The sequence below is a fragment of the Lynx canadensis genome, chromosome D4 (genome assembly GCF_007474595.2).
Source record: "Lynx canadensis isolate LIC74 chromosome D4, mLynCan4.pri.v2, whole genome shotgun sequence".
Classification (NCBI taxonomy): domain Eukaryota; kingdom Metazoa; phylum Chordata; class Mammalia; order Carnivora; family Felidae; genus Lynx; species Lynx canadensis.
Genome location: NC_044315.2, coordinates 18,266,775 through 18,289,823, shown reverse-complemented (window position 1 = coordinate 18,289,823; position 23,049 = coordinate 18,266,775). Strand labels below are relative to the sequence as shown.

General features: G+C 40.8%; 1 protein-coding gene across 6 annotated transcripts in view; it reads left to right on the top strand.

The window, feature by feature from the left end:
- PRUNE2 (prune homolog 2 with BCH domain) overlaps positions 1–23,049 on the top strand; it is a 211,821-nt gene that overhangs the window by 96,986 nt on the left and 91,786 nt on the right. The window lies entirely within an intron of this gene.

The window sequence follows — 23,049 nt, the reverse complement described above, 5'->3', positions numbered from 1 at the left end:
CTATGTGCTTTGGTTACTGCCACCAGAACACTAAACGATGTGCGCGAGCGCGCAAGGTTTTATCCCAAATTTGTACCGTTTAGAAATACACTGAAAGTCAGCGTGCCTGGAGCTAAACTGCAAGAATCAGTTAAATCTGGAATTGCAAAGAGTTAAAGAAATCAGATATTGTTGAGTCGAATCGCTGCTGGTTTTAGGAGAAGTTACCAGTTCATTTGCTATAGTTGTACCGCTGAGCTCCGAGACAGTTCAATAAATCAACTCAAGCTTGATGGATTCTTCAATTCATTGAAATGAGTGCATGGAAGAGAAAAGAAATCTCTTAGTATTCCCTCTTTGACAAAAGGGTATGCAAAGAGCCTGAATGGATGAATGGTTGATTAATTTTGCCAGAAATTTTCTTGACAGCAGGAAATGTGTTTTTGCATTACTCTGTTTGCCTGGGATTTATTTGGTAGAATATGAATTATTGCATGTAAATTTGTACCTGAGGCTATGTTGCTAAAGTAGATAGCTCCTGGTGAGGTTTCTGACTATGGGACCTACAATCTTTTTGTAGGGTCTTGTGCTCTACACCCTTACGGGGTGCCCTAGAGTAGTTGATAGAGATGTCTGCTCTCACTGATGTTAGTAGTGAAGTCAAGCACCACCAGTGATTCAATATTGAGCTTGGCTTGAGGGATCATCTGTACCCCTCTCAAGAACGGATGGGGCTGGAGGCAACCAACTGCCAAAGCTTGATAATTCCTAGACTCATCAACCTGCCAGTTTACTTATAGACTCTTACCTTTAAATAAAGAAGAGAAGGCATAAGGTATCCCCTCGTGCTTCTATTTATAGAAAGCCTACAAATAAGCATGTTTCTTGTTTTATCTCATCAAGAAAGGTTATAGCTACACAGGAAAAGACCGTGGCTGCCCTTGCTGGTAGCTGAACTTGGTGAGAATAGAAACAAGGATAGACTCTCTACCTTCCTGAATCTTCCTGTACCTTCCTGTATCTTCCTGAACCTCTCTACCTTCCTGTACCTCTACCTTCCACTTCATACCTGTCCCATAAAATACAAGGCTCTGCCACACATGTGACTTTTTCTGGGTCATTGTGGAGGGTAGGATGGCTTATGGTTCTCCGGGCAGTTGGTGATGCTAAAAATGCTTCCATTGAGACCTCCCCCGATGCCATATTCAGACACTGGAATACTGGAAAGCTCAAGGCTGAAGCCAGCCACGAATTACGTAGCAACCTCCTGTTCATGTTGTCCTTCTAGGAGTTAGCAACATGACTTCCTCTTTCTTTTAGATACCATGAGGTATCTATAGATACTATAGATACTATCTATAGATACCATGAGGCTGCAAAGTAATTTTGTCAACTGTCACAATTTGGCTCCTGCTATTTTCTCCTTAAATTACAATAAGAGAATGAGAAGTGATTAAAAGAAAGATAATCTTGGGGTGCCTGGGTGGCTTAGTCAGTGAAGCATCCTACTTTAGCTCAAGTCACGATCTCACAGTTCATGGGTTTGAGCCCCGTATCAGGCTCTGTGCTGACAGCTTGGAACCTAGAGCCTGCTTTGAATTATGTGTCTCCCTCTCTCTCTCTCTGCTCCAACCCCTGCTCATGCTCTGTCTATGTCTCTCTCTCTCTCTCTCAAAAATAAATAACCATTAAAAAAATTTTTTTAAAGAAAGACAATCTAAATTCATTTCCTTCTATGTTCATGTCAGACATGGCATTCAACCTCAAACAAGGACAAATAATACATACAAATGTACTAGAACAAAGCTCAGAAAATCTGGGTTCCAGTTCCTCCTCTACCATCAGATAACTATGTGTGACATTGGGAATATTCCTGAAGTTTCTTGAGCCTCAACTTTCTCACCTATGAAGTGGATATCACTAATTTGTATCTTATGACCAGCTATAGAGTTGATAAACATCATTAAGACTACTGATCATGGTTAGAAAAGCCAATGTCTCTTTCTAGACATAAAATCAGACTCTGCCCTTGAATGTCGTAGCACTTTTAGGTTTTGATTCTTTGCATGTTAACCTTTGTTCAGTGATAGCTTTCTAGGCTGGTGTAGTTGAACAGGTGATCCTAAATCCTCCCATTGTCAGTCTTCTAGTTATTTCTGTGATTTCCCTGTCCTTGGTTTCTAGGAGTCCATCTGGTAGGTGGTGTCTCATTGACTTAATTTTCAGCCAACATGAAGCTACCCACCAGTTATGACGAATGAGGGAAAAAAAAATGTAACATGCACAAAAAGAGGGGCTGTGTTTCTAAAATGTAATAAGTAATGATTTAGGGGGAAAAAATGAAAAAGGTTCTCTTAAAGTAGCCTCTGCTCCTGAAATTGTCCAGTTCTGTTATTGTAATCACTGCATAGGTTCTCATAAATTATGGATTTGTCCCTCTAGTCATAGTTCTTCAAAGGAAGGAATAATAGGCAAAATTGCTTCTGTTTATGACAAACTCAACCCCTCTTTTTATTTTAAACTATTTATTATTAACAATATCCCAAGGCTTAGAAGCTAAGTAACTTACCCAAAGTTGTGTAACGAAAAGTGACAGAGTTGAGCATCGGATCAGAATTTGCCGCATTTCAAAGCCAGGGTTCCTCATTTCTTCCCTGTGTTACCATCTTTTCTCTTGTCCGTCCTATAAATTTAAAATCTAAACATTTTTTATGCCTTTATCACCTTCTCTTCTGTCCCCGATAGACCCTAGCTTCTGAACTTCCTTTCTCTTTTTTTTAAATTTTTATGTATTATTTATTTATTTTGAGAGAGAGCGAGAAAGAGAGCGAGAGAGAGAGCGAGTGCACAAGCAGGAGAGGATCAGAGAGGAGAGACAGAATCCCGAGCAGTCTCTGCACCATCAGCGCAGAGCCCGATGCAGGGCTTGAACTCACAAACTGTGAGATCATGACCTGAGCCAAGATCACGAGTTGGATGCTGAACTGACTGCACCACCCAGGAGCCCCTGAACATCCTTTTGTATTAGAATTATTATAACATTGATTATTGCAATTAACATTATATTGATAACTATATATTAATATTATTAATGATGTAAATATATAATTATACATAAATAGTATTAACATTAATATTATGTTAATAATAGTAATTAATAAATAATCTATAATATAGTGTTATAATTATTATTATAACATTGATATATTGATTATCACAACTTTATGGGACTTTAAAAATACCTCTCTCATTTTGATGGAAGGAAGGGAGATCATCGTCTGGACACAGAGAAAAACCAACTCCTTTGCCTCATGCCCAGATTTGATTTACCATTCTACTCAATAGTACTTAGCCTGAATCCCCTACATAGAAGGTCTTCAAAAAAAGACCTCTTCTCTAATCAAACTAACTCTGAGCTCCTGGATTATTTAAATTGTTAATGCTCCCTGTGATTCAGAAAGAGAAAACCTAAAGCCTTTTAGAAAGAGATTGCTTTAAGAAAAAAATGACCTTATGGACCACAAAATTAATAACAACAAAAGCCCTACAAAAATAAAATGAAACTCACTGTATCTTATAGTGCTGGGGAGGAAATTATGGAAAGATAAAGACAAACCAATCAATTATCTGACCCCCGATATTATAAAGAATTCGTAGGATTGTCCCGAAACATAGTGAGGATTTTAATTGTCTTAGATGTCACATCCATTTAGGCTCTTAAGAATCTAAAGAAAGATCTGTGTGGTCTTTTGATGATTCCAGAGAAACTGTATAAAGAAATAACAAAGTCAGAGATTTCTAGTTCTGGAAAATCTCTGCTCGTCAATACATTTTAGTCCTTAAAGCTGTTTGCTGTCTGTTCTTCAGAGGTTGGAGCAGTGCCATTGTCTGTATGTGTTGGGATGGTACTGGAGGGTTGGGCCCAGCCCACAGGAGGCAAAAAGCTTGCTTCTTGTCACCTCCCAAGGATCCATACCTGTTGGCATACTCAGGTAGAAGAGTGGTCTCTGTCACCAGGTAAAGAAATGACCCTACTGTTATTTTCTAGGCTACATTCAGAAAATTTTTAAAGTCAGTATAAATGATATACCATCAGTGGAACATCTTTTCATGTGTCTGTTGGCCATCCGTAGGTCTTCTTTGGAAAAATGTCCATGCACATCTTCTGTCCATTTTTTAATTGGATTATTTGGGTTTTGAGTGTTGAGTTTTATAAGTTCTTTATAGATTTTTGGATGCTAACCCTTTATCAGATATGTCACTTGCAAATATCTCCTCTCATTCTGTAGGTTGCCTTTTATTTTTTTAAAATATTTTATTTTATTTTTTATTATTCTTTTAAAAGTTTATTCATTTTTGAGAGAGAGAGAGACAGAGTGCGAACAGGGGAGGGGCAGAGAGAGAGAGAGGGAGACACAAAATTCGAAGCAGGTTTCAGGCCCTGAGCTGTCATCCCAGAGCCCGACGCGGGGCTCGAACCCACAACCCGAGCCGAAGTTGAATGCTTGACCGACAGAACCACCCAGGCGGCCCTATAGGTTGCCTTTTAGTTTTGGTGATTGTTTCCTTGAATTTAAGAAACAAAACAAATGGGCAAAGGGAACAAAAAGAGAGAGGGAGAGAGAGACAAGCCAAGAAGCCAACCCTTAGCCATAGAGAACAAACTGATGGTCACCAGAGGGGGAGATGGATGAAGGAGGTGATGAGGATTAAGGAGTGCACTTGTGATGGGCAACGGGTGTTTGTACCGGAAGTGCTGAATCACTAAGTTGTACAACTGAGACTAACATTGTACTGTATGTTAACTAACTGGAATGTAAATAAAAACTAAAGAGATCGATATAAATGACACAGATAGAGAAGAGAAGCAGAAGCCTCAATCTGTGTTGAGAAGTACTTTTGTGGATCTCCTCTTTCCCCCTCCCTGGGTGGAGGGGTGAGGCTCAGTGCAGAAAGCTGCCGGGAAGCCTTCCCCCGATTCTTAATCGGGAGGGTCAGTATTCTAATGTTAAGTACCCATGGCCGGTACTTTAGATGCGGTGTCAAACATCTGCCTTGAACTTTTAAGCTGTTTTATCCAGATTTTAAGAAATGCTATTAATTTTCATTTGTTTACGTTGGGTAATATGTTCATTTCGATACTGTTAGCACTATGAAAAGAAGATACTTCCGAGAGCACAGAAGCCACCCTAGCTATGGTCCCTGCTCACCAATTAGTTTGAGACACCATTGTCAGTGGTCACTGGAGGTCTGTTTCTCCCTCACTCAGTCCACCTCAGCAGGCGCTGTCTTCTGGAGACGTGCCGGAAGCCGGCAGTAGGGAAGATGGATGCTCCGTGAGCCTCACTAATGGACATTCCAGGCCCTAGGAAAAACATAAAAATATGGACATAAAAAAAAAAGTCAGTGTGTGTGTGTGTGTGTGTGTGTGTGTGTGTGTGTGTGTGTGTTATTGAGGCAGGGGGTGTGTGTGTGTCGGGGGGATTCTTAGAGATTCCAGACCAGAATAGAAAAAGAGAAACTTTGCAGCTTCAGGTCACCCCCTTTCCCGGAGAATGTGTCTAAGTGCAATTTTCAGTGACAGATATGCATGGGCATTTGCTGGTGCCGGGAGCGGTGGCGATGTCCTGGTATGCACGTTGGACTCCCTTCCTATAAGCCAAGGAGGTTTGCTTCGGTGCCTAACCACAAGTAATCGCAAACCCTTGCTCCCTTGCCGTATTCTCAGTTTGAAATCGTGTCCTCGCTCACATTTAGGCTCCTGCACTGTGCTCAGATAAATCCTTCAATCTCTGGACTTCTCATTTTTCACAAGAGAGAAAGATGTGAGGAGTAGTCAACATTTCCTTCCAGATTCACTGGGAGCGTCATCCTTCTTGCTTTTCCTTTCAGGATGGGCCCCTCCTTTTTTATAGCTTCCCTTTCTGATAGCTTCTTACAGCAGTGCTTAATATCCTGCTATTCACAATGTGGTCCACAGACCAGCATCACAGACTTCACCCGGCATCTTGTAGAGAAATACAGAACCTCAGTCCCCGCCCCTGGCTTACTAATGAAGAATCTGCATTTTAACAGGATTCCCCGGTGGTATGCATTAAAGTTTGAGAGCTCTGGATTAATGTGTCCTGTGACTCGAAATCCTTATTTTTGAGCGATGAGGATGTATACCTTGTCAATGGTAGCAGAAGCTGTCTTGAACTTCCCTTAACTAATGTGCTAAACTGAATGCATTCTCCATCATGCTCTGTGATACATACTGACTGATGACCCCAGTTGAAGGCTTCCGGCACACTGAAAACTCTCTAGAATGCACAGGGGCGGGTGGACGCTTTAACTGAATTCAGTGTTTACCAAGAATCAGCTGTGTTTGGTCCCAAACCTGTTTATACCAGTTGTACTGGGTGATATAATCACACACTTTAAAGAAACTGGAATAGGAGTAGGAAAGATAGTTATTTCTAAGATAAATGCTTTGGAAAGACTCCGTGAAATGAAACATACTCTTTCAAATCGGGGCGATGCAGCTATAAGAAATTGGGAAGGGATTGTAACAAGGCAGGAGGAGTCTACATTTAAATTGTCTCACATATGTCTCAGTTTTTATTCTATATTAATGAAACTAAAATTAGGCACTAAAAAGTATACTTTATATGTATGATTTATGCAACAAAGAAGATGACAGCTCCAACAGACCCATGCCCAAAAAATATTTTAGGTCTTGACTCTACTTGAAAAAATTAAAAATGAATACCCAATCTTACATTTGAAATCACATGAAATTGACCTTATTTCATAATAAAACATTTATTTTTTCAAATGTCCCCCTTTACAGCTGGACAGCAACATGCAAAAAAAGGAAATTAAACCGCTTAGTATAGTTTGTGTATACTATTTTTTACACAAAACTACACACAAAACTAAAATCAAAATAGGAGGCCTGGGCGGCTCAGTCGGTTAACCCTAAGACTCTTGGTTTCAGTTCAGGTCATGATTTCACGCTCCACGAGTTTGAACCCAATGTCAGACTGCATGCTGACAGCACAGGGCCTGCTTGGGATTCTCTATATATCTCAAAATAAATAAATTTAAAAAATAAATTCAAAATGGATTCAAGACGTAAATATGAGACTTGAAACTATAAAAATAATCCTAGAAGAGAACACAGGCAGTAACCTCTTTAGCATCATCCTTAGCAACTTTTTTCTAGATACGTCTCCCGAGGCAAGGGAAACAAAAGCAAAAATAAACTATGGGGATTACATCAGAATCAAAAGCTTCTGTACCGCAAAGGAAACAATCAACAAAACTACAAGGCAACCGATAGAATGGGAGAAGATGTTTGCAAATGGCACACTGGATAAAGGGTTAGTGTCCAAAATATTTAAAGCAACATCCAAAAAAATAAATCCAATTAAAAAATGGGTGGAAGACATGAACAGACATTTCTGCAAAGAAGACAGACAGATGGCCAACAGACCTGAAAAGATGTTCATCATCACTGACCATCAGGGAAATGCAAATCAAAACTACAATGAGATATCCCCCACCTGTCAAAATGACCAAACGCAACAACACAAGAAACAACATCTCTTGGCAAGGATGTAGAGAAAAAGGAACCCTCTCGCACTGTTGGTGAGAACGCAAACTGGTGCAACCATTGTGGAAAACAGTATGGAGGTTCCTCCAAAAATTAAAAATTGAACTATCCCTCAATCCAGCAATTGCACTACTGGGTATTTGCACCCCCCTCCCCCCTAAAAAAACACTAATTGACAGGAATACAGGTATCCCCATGTATTATTTAGATTATGTATATTTAGATTATGTATGACTATTTATCATAGAGCATTATTTACAATAGCCAAGACACAAAGGCAGCCCAGGTGTCCAGCAGTTGATGAATAAAGATGTGGTTTATATATACAATGGAATATTATTCAGCCATTAAAAAGGAGTGAAATCTTGCCATTTGCAATGACATGGATGGAGCTAGAGAATATAATGCTAAGTGAAAAACAGGCAATCATAGAAACACATATAATACCATAGGATTTCACTCAAATGTGGAATGTAAGAACTAAAACAAATGAGCAAAGGGGGAAAAAGACAAATCAAGAAACGGACTTATTTCTTTAATTTTTTTAGAGGGTTTAAGTTTATTTATTTTGAGGAGGGGGGGAGAGCAGGGCAGGGGCAGAGAGAGAGAGAGAGAGAGAGAGAGAATCCCAAGCAGGCTCTGCACTGGCAGCACAGAGCCCGACCTGGGGCTTGAACCCAGAAATCATGAGATCATGACCTGAGCAGAAATCAAGAGTCAGACACTTAACCGCCTGGGACACCCAGGTGCCCCAAGACGGATAACTTTTAATGACCTAATTGACAGAATTATCATTAAAATAGTTGTAGCCGTTGGTCCTGCTGCGGCTGTACCAACATGTAGTTGACGGTTGACTCTCAGAGATCCCAGACTAAGCATTGTACAGATGATCTCATTTTGTAAAGTAGGTTTTACCTTTATTTTCCAGATGAAGGAACTGAAGCCTGGCATGATCAAGAAACTCGCCCGAGGGCGCAGAGATAACAGGGTGTTGAGCGATGATTTGAACGCTGGGCTGTCAGATTTCAAAACCCTTGCTTTTATGCACTACATTTCAAAATCTGCTCACTTGGGAGCATTAGAGCTACTTACTTTAAAAATGAGATGTGAACATTTATTTTTGGAATTTGGGTTTTCCCAGTGACTATGAAATTTCACTCAGTGGCTAGAGAATAGAAAGGAACCACTGAGGGGCGCCTGGGTGGCTCAGTCGGTTGAGCGGCCGACTTCGGCTCAGGTCACGATCTCACGGTCCGTGAGTTCGAGCCCCGCATCGGGCTCTGTGCTGACAGCTCAGAGCCTGGAGCCTGTTTCGGATTCTGTGTCTCCCTCTCTCTGACCCTCCCCCATTCATGCTCTGTCTCTCTCTGTCTCTCAAAAATGAATAAACATTAAAAAATAATTAAAAAAAAGAAAGAAAGAAAGAAAGAAAGAAAGAAAGAAAGAAAGAAAGAAAGAAAGAAAGAAAGGAACCACTGATATAGAAACTACGTCTACACAGCATGAACCGAAAATTGTTTTTTCGTATCAGTATGGACCACTGTTTTCCACCCTACTTGCACTTTAGAACGATAGTTGGAACTGTCTGGAAAATATACAGATGCCCAACATCCCCTCCCTTAAGCCAATTAAATTTAAATTTCACAAGGTGGGTGTCTGAGATTTATTTTTTTTTTTATTTTATTATTATTTTTTTTTTTGCAGCTCTCTAGGTAGTCTAAGGGACAGCCAAGGTTAAGAACCGGTGATGTAGACACACAGGTTCAGACAACTCAGGCTTAAAAATGAATTTTGAGGAGCACCTGGGTGGCTCAGTCAGTTAAGCATCCGACTCTTGATTTTGTCTCCAGTTATGATCTCGTGGTTAGTGAGTTCGAGTCCCGAGTTGGGCTCTATGTTGACGGAGGCTCTGAGAGCCTGTTTGGGATCTTCTGTCTCTCCCTCTCTCTGTCCCTCCCTTCCCTCCTCTCTCTCTCTCTCTCAAAAAAAGTAAATCAATTTTTAAAAATATTTTTAAAAAAGGAAATGGATTTTGATGACTTTTTCCATGTAGCCTGTTATCAGACAAAGATATTAGCCATTCTTTGAGTACTCACAGTGTCCCAGACATGTTGCCTTGCCCTCAATACCCACCATGGGTATTTTGGGGGTTGCCACAAAAGAGTTAAAAGATGAGTATATCATTTTCAGGAATCCCAAATATCAAGCTTGGTGTTTAAAAATGCCTTATTTACCCATAACTTGACCTGGATCGATACAATTTTTTTTTAGACTAAAAAATCTCTGGAAAACACCCTGAGAAAAACCTGATTTTCCTGGCACAGGAAGAAGATGTTTTAGTCAAATCCTGGCTCTTTTTTTTTTTTTTAATCATCCTGCTTTTTTTTTGTTTGAGAGAATCAAAATGCTATTTATCTTATAAGCATACTAATATAAACTAAAAGACAATTGATGGAAATTTTTTATTTTTACCAGCTTAGAAAAAGGAAATATTTGGCTGATGCGTGCAGTGTAGTCATGTAGATGTCCCCACCCCTCATTTTGTTCACCTGCCTCTTAAGCCAGCTGGAATGAATGACATGTCTTGCTTAATGCAGTAATGTTTCTGAAAAAGTTGGTTGAGATTTGAGTTATTAAGTTTGCAAGACTCTCCCACTATTATTCTCCAAAGTTGTACTTAATTAGGGCATTTTTTTGCCCCTTAGGGGCATTTGACAATGTCTGGAGACATATTTGTCACACCCCGGGGAGGGAGTTTGCCACTGGCATCTAGTGGGTAGAACCCAGGGAGGCTGCTAAATGCCCTGCGATGCACAGAACAGCCCCCACAACAAAAAATCATCCAGCCACAATGTCCATAATGCCACTCTAAAGTTATTACTTTTTATCTGTTATGAATTCAGATTTCCCCCCCAGCATTTGGCCTGCTTAAAGCCCTTCTATAAATAACTCTTGTATAAAATGATAGCACATAAATACAACTCCTGTCTCAAATATTCTTTGCTTTTTAAGTAGGAGCTGTGGATCATTTTTCCTCTGTATTTAAAGCATTTCAGTGCCACATATGTATGGTGCAAATAGCAATACAACTTCGACAGTTATAGGGGAGATCAGAGCATCCGAAGTCTTCAGGGGCTAATAAAGGGATGCCTTGCATTGACCTGAAAGAAGGAAGGTGAAGCAGGCTTGGCCTCCTCTTCCTGGGTTCACTAGATGGTCCTATGTATTTTTGATTGATGAAGCATAACTTCCATTTTATAAGCTTAACACGTTTACAGATTTGTTTTGTCATCCCTTGGGGATTTGGGAAATTATCTGGTGTGAGTGTGTGTGTGTGTGTGTGTGTGTGTGTGAGTCCTTTGTGCTTGATAGCTAGGGTGTCCACCTGTGGGTTGATCAGCTCAGCCTCCTCAGCTAGGAAATGACTCTTATCCATCCCCCTTGTCATGATGAGTGCCATATCTGTGTTTTGTGGTCTTCCCAATCTACCTCAATTGCTTGGTACAACAGTAAGGCACCCAACCCAAGTGGGAACAACCAGAATTCCTCCTCCAGCGTTTTCAAACTCAAAACCAGGAGGGAATGAACCTAGAGGAAACCAGTTGGTCACAGGGGAGGAGAGTGAAGCCAATGGAAGAGAAGGAAAAGCAAATCCCTGATAACCCCTGCCCTCCTCCCAGCTTGTCCCCCGGTTCTTCCTTCGCTTTTGTGAGAATGCTCTCCAGATCCTTCTTACTTTCTCTTTACTAAAGTCGGTTTGAGTGAAGTTTCTGTGTCTTGGGACCAAGAGAGTCGTGACAACACAGTGTCCTTCCTGAAAATGAATTCCTTGAGATCCCTACACACAGACGTCTCCAAGTGAAAATAAAACCACAAACCCCAGAGTGGATCTGTTTGCAGGTGGGGGGTTCTGGTAATTAGCTTAGATTGCAACAAATGGCACACACAGACTGCTGGCTCTGCGTGTGTGCTCTGAGATTGGTGTTTACCCTATTATATTCCAATTTAAGAATGTCATAAAGTTTATCAGGGAGCAAATGGAAACTAGCAAGAACACATACATGAGTGGTGAGAGGCGTGTGCCTTGACATACAGATTTTTTTAGACTTCTAGAGAATTGCTTCCATCGGGTTAATAGCATAGGGGACACAACCATATTCCTCCACTTAAACTTGGTGATGATGGTTGGGTATTTTTAGCAAATGACTTGTCAGCAGAAAGGCTTCATTAGACCCATCAGGGTATCTGCCCATGAAGAACGAATCCCAAACTGTACTGACAGTTTCCTTGAGCCAAAATGATGAAGCACCTCTGACAAGAGCCATATTGTGCTCCCCATGTGAGGAGCGCGAGGAGCAAAAGAGACAGTTTGATCTTCATTTGGTCAGGTTAATATTGACACAGCTTAGAAAAATCAGAAGTGTGTGTAATGCACACGTACAGCTAGTGCTCTAGAGACTTGACTGGTGGTTTCCATAAATCAGAAAAGGGTACCCAGAGAGGAAGGAAGGTTTCCTGCTTTCTCGAAATATTGTTCGAACTAGATGATTTATTCTTACCAAGAAAAATAAATAAAGCTGTACGTTTTCAAGCTCATGGCTCAAAACAAGCCAATAGGGATTTTTTAAAAAATATCTATACACAATTATGGAAATAATTCGGTTATTATTATCTGGTAGCTGGAGTGTTGCCCAGGTTCCACCATTTCAAAAATAAAGCATGACTAATGAGGGGTTTTTTCCATTATGTGTGGGTCCTGAGTTATTCACTCCCATACAGAAATCTTTATAAAGACACATAAATTGTAACAAAGGGGCCCTTGGGGGGGGGGGGTGGGGAACACCAGTGTAGCCCTTTTCCTTAAATCCATCGAAAAGTTTTGATGATTATAGGTCTGCCCTTAAAGACAATGTAAATTAGGCTGAGCTAGTTAATGAGATCGTGACTTATTTGTCTTTAATTGGTTGGGAACCTCCCCACATGCAAGGATCAATTTACTCTTAACTAGTGGTGAGAATCTGCCTAGGACATCTCCTTTGTGAAGTATAGTATATAAACATCTCTCTCCAGGGCATCTCTCTGTTGTTGTAATGTTGGTTCTCTTTATGATGGAAACAGTGAGGATGGGGCAGGACTTCAACTTGCTTAATTTCAGGTTGATCTGAAACCGGCCCACTTCTTTTTAAGAAGTTCTTGATTTTAAACCTGTGCTTCCAGATGAACTATTCCCGCCCCCCTCCTCCCCTTCTCTCTCTCTTCATTGATGTGGTTATAGGAGATAATAACTATTTGTCCCATGACATGAAAACAGTAGTTTTCCATTTTCAGCAAACATGTGTCCTCCTTCTATTCTTGAGCTCATTGACCCAAATGATGATCTTACTAGGGTGACTGAAAGACTCTTGGTTTCTCCTCTAATACTTACCATGTGCTTGACCTACATTGAAGCATCTACAGATTGTTAACATTATTGTGTCTTTGATGGTTATGCCTTTGTAGGAAGACTTTGTTGGAAATGATGGGGATATTGTAGGTCCTTCTGTTAACCTTAAAAAAATAAAAGTGCTGGTTATTTTACCAGCAAAACTGGGTTTATTCGGGAATAGCAGAGAATTGCAATCCAGGTCAGGCAAGCTATGGCAAACCATACGTAAATCAGCAGAACAAAGGAGAGGAGCACTCTCTTAGAGAGGAAAGGGGGGAGTCAGGAAGGCTGTTTGCCATAAACAAAAAGTCCATTGGAGGAAACTGGGAGTTCCAAGTATTGTGGCTTTTCATTGGCTGAGTTGTGACAGGCTGTCATTGGCTGGGCTTTTGCGGGGTGAGGAATGGGAGGAAGGAAGGAAAGCTTTCTTCCTGCTGGAGTAGTAAAGTAGTGTTTATGTGCAAACTCCGTCTATTCCTGTTGGGTCTCCAGGTAATAATAAGTGATAGAGTGTGAGAGCTTCCCCCGCTGCCCCCCTGGCCTCATTCTAAATTGAGGCTTCCTTTGTTAACGTTCACATTTCCTATTAAGACACCCATTCCCTCTTGGTCAAAAATGACCTCTTGTGTCTCCCCATCCACCTCCTGCAACCCTAATTCCTGGTTTCTCTGGGTCTTTGAGCCGACGAAAAGTAACGTTGGGAGCATCCTTAGATAGTGAGTGTTTACATCCCGAATGTAAACTGAGATTCTTCCATTGTGTGCCGAAGCTCTAAAGGAAGAAAAACTACATGAGGGTGATTCTGGGTTACCGGTGACCATGCCAGTTCTGTTTTTTATGTTTTCTGTGTATGTATGCATGCCCAACTTCTTTTTTTTTACATTTATTTATTTTTGAGACAGAGAGAGACAGAGCATGAACGGGGGAGGGTCAGAGAGAGGGAGACACAGAATCCGAAACAGGCTCCAGGCTCTGAGCTGTCAGCACAGAGCCCGACGCGGGGCTCGAACTCCCGGACCGCGAGACCATGACCTGAGCCGAAGTCGGCAGCTTAACCGACTGAGCCACCCAGGCGCCCCCCAACTTCTTAAAAGTACACATTGCTGCAGGAATATCACAGCTTTCCTCTTCATAGCACTTTCTTTGGGCAAGTTTTCAATTTTAGGCTCATACATATAGTTAATGGTCAGCTACACTTATATTTTATAGAGTAGATGAAAACTGGATTGGTCATAAAGCATGATAATATTGAATTATCAAAAAATGTAAGCAGTTCATTATTATTAGCACTGGTTAAAACCAAGGATGTGGCTTGCTTGTATATTGGAACAAAGGTGAATCGATACTAAATAGTCATGGCAAAAAAAAAAATGTTTTTTATTAAATTAAAAGCAGAATTCATTAGTAGTATCTTTGGTGATGAAGAATTTTCTTTCAAGAATAATTTAGAGGTTAGAACATGGATTCGAGTCCCATTTTTCACACAGATGAGCTGTATGACATTGGTTTCTTCACCTCTCGAAGCCTCTGTTTTCTCAGTGCTAAACAAGATGATGTTACCCACCTCATGAGGCATCTTAAAGTTTAAATGAGATTTGGGGCGTCTGGGTGGCTCAGTCGGTAGAGCGACCGACTCTTGATTTCGGCTCATGTCATGATTCCAGGGTCCTGGGATCGAGCTCTGCGTTGGGCTCCGTGCTGATCTTGGATCCTGCTTGAGATTCTTTTTCTCTCCCTCTGCCCCTCCCCCCCACTCATGTTTTCTCTCTCTCTCTCTCTAAATTAAATAATTTTAAAAAATAAAGTTTAAATGAGATGATGCAAAGCCTGTGCTTAATGCAGACTCAGAGCTTGATTAAATTATGGAAGGCAATATACTACTGGTTTAAATGAAAATCATATTGATATATGTCTATTACATACTCATTTATATAATATAGTATTTTTAATTTTCATAAAATCTTTTCACAATAGAGTGCTCTCTCTAGCTACGAAGTATTATGTACTGCCTGACTTGTTTTCAAAACATGATGTATAATTTAGTTTTAATAGACTCAGTGAAGTTTTTACTGCTAAAATGCCTTGGCTAGCTTATAAAAATAGGAACAATAGAGTTTTGGGGTTTTTTTTTAAATGACATCTGGTAAAAACATGGGAAATATCTTTGCTTACCAATTAAAGAGTGTATGAAAAACAGAATAAATAAAATCTCTTAATTTATGCATTTTGTGTTCTCATAAATCATTTCCCTGTCAAAATTATCAGACTTTATTATTGCTGAATATTTTAAACATCATAATGGAATTTTGGTAGCATAAATCATAAAGCTTTCCGTTAGAACATTTGTGTACACACCTCAGCATTTTTCTTATATCTTGATGAAAAAAAAATAGTTTTCAGTCTAGAAATAAACCCGTGCAGAGTATAAATGTCAAACCATACTCTTAAATTTCAGTAACTCAGCAATCCATGCTGGTCGCTGCACTTTGCAAGGTAGTTATGCATCGTCAAACTATGTTTCTAAGACTCACTATTGCCAAAAACATGAAGCTGTACAAGCTTGTGTTTTAATCTTGGTGATGATCTTTATCCTACCCGCCGGTAAGACCTACTCACTTGTTTTTTCTATTTCCTACAAGAAGAAAAGAATCTCAAACGTAATGAATCCTGGAAGAGCTGGTCCATGACACTAGAAAAAAATTATTTCATTTAGTCAAAGCCTTCTCAATGTATTTCATTTATAATTTGTAAGAAAGACCACCATTTTTTGGATTATGTGTATGGTCCCGAATGTTGAAGCGAAATAGAAAGTAGCAGCATAAGGAGTAAAATCTACTGAAGGGCACGTGGCACTTGGAGGTTGAACAGTGGCAACGAGGGAGCAGGCTGTACCCACGGTGACTTCGCAGGAGGGAAAAAATCACCATACAATTTTTTGATGCCTTAAAAGCTATTATTTGTGTATTGGCAAACAGAAGCTCCGTCACTGAGTGTAACTTTCAATCAAAGATGAAGATTTCTGGGGCACCTGGGTGGCTCAGTCGGGTAAGTGTCAGACTCCTGATCCCAGTTCAGGTCATGGTCTAGTTCCTGGGATCGAGCCCCACGTGGGGCTCTGTGCTGACAGTGCAGATGGAACCTGCTTGGGATTTTGGCTCTCCCTCTCTCTCTGCCCCTACCCTGCTTGTGTGCTCTCTCTCTCAAAATAAATAAACATAAAAAAAAAAAAGATAAAGATTTTGTTAATGAGATAATCACTGTTTACCCATTCTTTGATCTTATATCATTTTTATTTTTTAATTTTTTATGTTTATGTATTTATTTCTTTTTTTGGTTTTGACACTATTTGCTTTATTTTTTTATTATTTTTTAAAATTTACATCCAAGTTAGTTGACATACCGTGTGACAAAGATTTCAGGAATAGAATTTAGTGATTCATCACTTACATACGACACCCAGTGCTCATCACAACAAGTGTCCTCCTTAATGCCCATCACGCATTTAGCCCATCCCCCTGCCCACCCAACAGCCCTCCAGCAACCCTCAGTTTGTTCTCTGTATTTAGGAGTCTCTTATGGTTTGTCTCCCTCCCTGTTTTTATATTATTTTTGCTTCCCTTCCTTTATGTTCATCTGTTTTGTATCTTAAATTCCTCAGATGAGTGAAGTTATATGATGTTTGTCTTTTTCTGACTTATTTCGCCTAGCATAATACCCTCTAGTTCCATTCACATTGTTGCAAATGGCAAGATTTCATTCTTTGTGATTGCTGAGTAGTAGTCCTTTGTATTTATACACCACATCTTCTTTATCCACTTATCAGTCAAGGACATTTGAGCTCTTTGCTTCACACTTCACTTTGTGTATCTTCCTCTATCCCCTCACCTTTAAAACTTTTTCATGTGAGTCACTTAAGTGACTTAAAAATGTGTGTGATTATCATTCAAAAGTTCACATGTATTATAAAGGATACAAGGCAAGAATTTTTTTTTAATTTTTTTAATGTTTATTTATTTTGGAGAGAGAGAGGGAGACACAGGATCCAAAGCAAGTTCCAGGCTCTGAGCTGTCAGCACAGAGCCCAACGCAGGGCGCGAACTTACGACCATGAGATCATGACCTGGACTGAAGTCAGACACTTAACTGACTGAGCCACCCACGTGCCCCAAGGCAAGAAATTTTAATAGGAATAGTCAGTTCTCATACCAAAATGTATAAAATACTTTCTGTGAGTCAGATCAATTTTGTGAATCCTCCAAATGACCTTTTGATAGTTTGAAAACCAGGAACGGAAAGAGACCTAGCTTTTCTGCTACATGCTAGGCACTGGGCCAGCTCTTTGATTCTTATTCTTAATTCTTTTTTTTTTTTTTAAGTTTATTTATTTGAGAGAGAGAGAGAGAACGTGCACATGTGAGCAGGGGAGGGGCAGAGTGAGAGAGAGAATCCCATGCAGGCTCCGCTCTGTAAGAGCAGAGCCTAATTCGGGGCTCGATTTCATGACCGTGAGACCATGACCTGAGCCAAAACCAAAAGTGGCTCTTAAATACAGAGAACAAACTGGGGGTGGATGGAAGGGTGGGGGAGAGGGGAAAGTGGGTGATGGGCATTGAGAAGGGCACTTGTTGGGATGAGCACTGGGTGCTGTATGTAAGCCAATTTGACAATAAATTATATTAAAAAAATAAAGTTCATTAGGGCATGTATAAAAAAAAACAAAAACGGAAGTAGGATGCTTAACCGACTGAGCCATGCAGATGCCCTAGGTTCATGTTCTTAATTCTCACACCAGCTCAATGAAATGGGGGTTTACAAATGAAGAAACTAAAGCTTGGAGAAGTGAATAAAGTAAACGCACTCAGTCACTACTGATGAATAGTGGAGACAGGGTCAGCTCATGTCTGGTGACTCCAGAGCCTTTACTGGTATCTTTGGAGGGAACACTCTAAAATAACAGAGACACAGTCAGATTTTAATTGGGCAGTTGGCTAAATTATGACAGCTTTCACATCAGGGTGTCTTAATATCCATCGTATATTAGATTTCAATATGCATGATTTGAATGCATCGAGAAATGACATTCTCTTTTGATATGTTACAGAAATTATTTTCTGCTTTTACACTCTTGAGTGTTTTCTTGTGTCATTAAGTATTCTTTGATAGCATGATTTTGAATAGCAGCATACTATACTTTTGTGCGACTCTTTCATAATTAATTTAACCATTTCTCTATTGTTGAACGTTTAGGTCATTTCAAAGTTTCAGTTAGTAAGGTAATGATCCAGTGAATAGCGTTGTCCACAAACCTTTTGTGTGTATATCTGATTATTTCTTTAGAATATATTTCTGGGGCACCTGGGTGATTCAGTCAGTTGAGCGTCCGACTTCAGCTCAGGTCACGATCTTGTGGTTCGTGAGTTCAAGCCCGCGTCGGGCTCTTTGCCGACAGCTCGGAGCCTGGAGCCTGCTTCGGATTCTGTGTCTCCCTCTCTCTCTGCCCCGCCCCCATTTGTGCTCTGTCTCCCTCTGTCTCTCAAAAATAAATAAATGTAAAAAAAAATAAAAAAATAAAAAAGAATATATTTCCAATAGTGTATGAGAATGCCCCTTTGGAACTACTTACCAATAATAAGAAAAGAGAAGATGAAATATTTTATTATCAAAGGATTTCTTTGATTCTCAATCAGTTCAGATATTTATTGGCATTTGTATTTCAATTGTGAATGTCTTATGTCCAATTGTTTTTCTATGGCCATGTTTACTTTTTCTCACTGATTTATAATAACTCACTTTTGAGGACAGTAAAACTATCTCCTCCCCGTTTAAAAAACAATAGTAAATAATAATAATTGCATTGAGAAACTTTTGAGTGGCATTTAAGCAGAGAAGTGTCGTGATTCTGTTTACATTTAAAAAAAATTTTTTTTAATGTTTATTTTTGAGAGAGAACATGAGCAGGGGAGGGGCAGAGAGAGAGAGAGAGAGAGAGAGAGAGAGAGAGAGACAGAATATGAAGCAGGCTCCAGGTTCTGAGCTGCCAGTACAGAGACTGATGTGGGGTTTGAACTCACGGACCACAAGATCATGACTGGGGCCGAAATTGGTCGCTTAACTGACTGAGCCACCCACGCACCCCTCTGTTTACATTTTTAAAAGCTCCCTTTTGATGCTGCAGGAAGGACTGATTATAAGTAATTGGGTGCATGGTGGGGCCATTTAATGATATGGAGGATATCATTATGATATGGGGTGGAGATAGGTTTCATTTTATTTGAGACGCTTATTAGACATTTACGTGGAAATACCATGTGTATCGACAAGGGTGGAGTTCAGGTGGATGAAGCTTGTTGTCACTGGCAGACAGGTGGTTTAAAAACCATGCAGCTGGATGAGATCCCCAAAGAGAATGTAGAGATAAGAGAAAGAGGTGTGGAAACACAGTCTGAGGCATGAACATTTAGAGGTTGAAAAAGACGAGGAGTCAGCAAAGGTGACAGAGGAGTAGCGAGGCGCTGGGAGAAGACCGAGGAGAATGTGAGGGCGGGAGAGTAAAGGAATGAAGTGTTTCAAGAAGGAGGGAGGATCAACCTCGTGGAATTCCTCAGAGAAGTCGTATAGAGTCGGAACAGGAAGCCGACTTTCGGATTTTGCACCTTGGAAGCGATTGGTACTTTTGAGAAGGGCGGTTTCAAGGGAATGATGGAGGCAGAAACCCGACAGCGGGATCCAGGAGACAACAGAAGGTAGGAATACAGAAGCAATGTAACAAGAGTGAGTTTTTCTCTCTCAAGGAATATCCACATTTAAGTACTCAGGTGTTTCCTGAACATGACTTGGATCACCTTTATTTCACATCATGCACTCTGGCTATCAGCATGGAGCATGAACACTGAATTTTTCAGAGCGATGGAAAAAGCTAAATCAGGGTTTTGGGAGGGAATGGAATTTTCCACTGAGTTTGTCTGCGAACTTTCAACCACAAATGTAGTCAATCTCTTGGACACTTTCACCGTCACTCTCTCGGTTGTCATGTTACAGGAGAGCCGTGGCATTTCTGTTTCCCTGTGCTTGGTCATCGGGAACAACAACCTCACCCTAGCTTTTGGCTGGGAAATAATAAAACCTTTTTCTCCCCACGTTTCCCGGTCTTCCTACTCATTCCCAAACCGGGAAACACTCGGGCAAAAGGACTCACGCCCTCTAAAAATGTTTAATGATCGAATCTTTGGACCCATGAGTGGCAAAGATGATGAGAAGGAGGGCTTCTCCTTGTCCCTAGCTGATGTACTGGAATAGGCTGGGTTTTTGCCAGTCAGTTTCCAGCCTTAATGATTAGTAAAGTACCTTTGTAAATTCCATGTTGCAGTCTCAGGCTGGGGGTCATACTGCAAATGTGGGAGGTCGTGTGGTGGGGTGCGGGTGGTAAGTTAAGGTAGGAGCTCTTTATTTTCTAAACCTTTGGCAAACCGAGTGAGCTATACCTACGTACATGTATATAATTTTAACTTAAGGTGGAGGAGACATTTTGGAGACATTTGAGCCGATTAACAAATAGTATTTGTATACATGTAACTAAAACAGTAATTTATCAGGTAGAAGGCAGATGGGGGGGGAACAAAATGCCAACCTGTATCTACAGTTGGGTTGTGTTGATGATAAAGTGCTATTTATTCAGGGCCAGCCTAGCTTGTCAGCAACATAAGAGCCGTCACAGCACATGACTCCCTGCGTAGCTAGAAGACAATAATAAATTATCTCCTATGCAAACAGCACCGGCATAAAAGCAGAACAGATTCTGCCTCCCAGATTCCCGAGGATTCTCACTCATTCCCTCGTTTGATTCTGTTTTAAACACGATCCTCCTGGGGCGCCTGGGTGGCGCAGTCGGTTAAGCGGCCGACTTCAGCCAGGTCACGATCTCGCGGTCCGTGAGTTCGAGCCCCGCGTCGGGCTCTGGGCTGATGGCTCAGAGCCTGGAGCCTGTTTCCGATTCTGTGTCTCCCTCTCTCTCTTCCCCTCCCCCGTTCATGCTCTGTCTCTCTGTCCCAAAAATAAATAAACGTTGAAAAAAATAAAAAATAAATAAATAAATAAACACGATCCTCCTGACATCCTAACGCCAGGAAGATCCACTCTGGTTTGGACAGTTCTATGAGGGTAGGTAAGACACAGTCATTGATGATCTCTGTTCTGGAGATACTGTAACATGCAACGTGCCTAAGGGAGTCTCATAAATCTTTGCTTTATTTTTTTTTTTTCAATCCTTGATCGTATGGATTTGGGGGCCACCCGGAGGAAAACTGGGAGAGTGTCACCCCATGGAGCTTGATCCTAAGAACCTCTTGAGGTACATAATAGAGGATCTGAGACCCAATACTGGACCCAATAAATAAGAACTTGCCACAAAGTGGCTCAGAAATACACCCCTCTTCCTGGGGTGACTTTTATGTTGAAAGTGGTGTGAGGAACCAGGAGCCGATGGTGTGAGTTAGTAAAAGTCCCAGTAAAATGACAACGTTGAAAGGATCCAAAGATAGATTCTCATAGGAAACAGTATCGGTGAACAAATGCCTCCCTTCTTGAAATTGCTTTCCCATTTCCAATGTACGTTTGAATCCCCCAGGATTTTTTGGAAAATGCAGTTTCTGTTTCAGTAAGTCTGGGGGATGGCCCCAGCCTCTGCATTTTAACAAGATGCTGGTGTTGACAATGCTGTTGGACTTGAGTCCAGCAAGATCCCAGAGCCGTCATTTTCACACAGAAGAATCCAAACAGATTGAAGCTCAGCCAACAGTTTTGAATAGCAAATGTTCCACAAGTATGGCTTTGAATAATGCTGAATGTAATGAATCCTAATCTTGTGCTCGGATACCGGTAAAACCTGCCTTCTTTTGTTCAAATGACCTAGCTGGGAGTCTTGTGACAGTTGTTAGGAAATGTGAAAATCTCTTTGAAATGTTGGACCTTCTTTCAAGGGTTTATAACCGCATATGGGGGGTTTTATGTACACAGTGAAAAAAATATTTTGAAAGGAAAATTGTTGAGCTTTTTGGCCAAAGCCTTCAGTCTGGAGGATGCAGGAGGGGGCAGAGACAGAGGAAGAGAGAGAGAATCCCAAGCAGGCTCCCTGCTGTCAGCGCGGAACTCACAAACCGTGAGATCATGACCTGAGTCGAAATCAAGAGTCAGCTGCTTAACTGACTGAGCCACCCAGGCACCCCAATGTCTGCTTTTATAATTCTTGATGGCAGAAAGCTCAGTGCGGAGGTTGTCTTGAGGGATAATGATGATCTGAAATAATTTCATCTATTGAATGTACATTGTGTATAATAGGAGGTGCAACTTTAAAAAATATCTTAAATATTTACTTCTATTGTGAGTGAGTGGACTTTTTTTAAGTTTCTGTTTAAAGACTGTTATCATGACACTGGGACAATAAATAAAAAGCCTGGAAACTGACACTATGCTTTTGGATACCCATGTTTCCAAAAGCTATTGTATTTGAACATCATGACTTTCATTAGCCAGTCGGTACAATAGATCCTTAGTGTTCGGCAACAATATATCCTGAGAGCTTTGTGAGTTCCCCTGTGCAATGCTTTGTGACCAAAAAGTGAAATGGTCTGGTGAGATGCCTAGAGAGCCGGCTGCCACAGAAGGAGACGACAAACATTCCTTGAGGTGCGGACGCTGGTGACGGGCTGGGCCAGCACTTCTGGCAGGTGTCTCATGTGGCCTCTCAGGGGCCTCAGAGACCTCGAGATTCAACTCAGCAGAATTACAGATTACATGCGCTATAGATATTCTCAGCGGCTGGTAAATAACCTGAGGCACAAATATGAAATCCACTAGTTTCGAGAAGCTACCACAAACAAACAGTAATCTGGGCGCGGAAAATACCTGCACCTACGTGCGGTGCCCTGCCTAGCTCTCCCTAAGTGGCTGAGGAGGGGGTGCCTGGCTCTTTCACTTCTGGTGCTATGTATTTCTGCATTGCTTTGATACTTTGCCAGTGGCTTGCATAGTGCTGATGACTTTTGTAACAGAA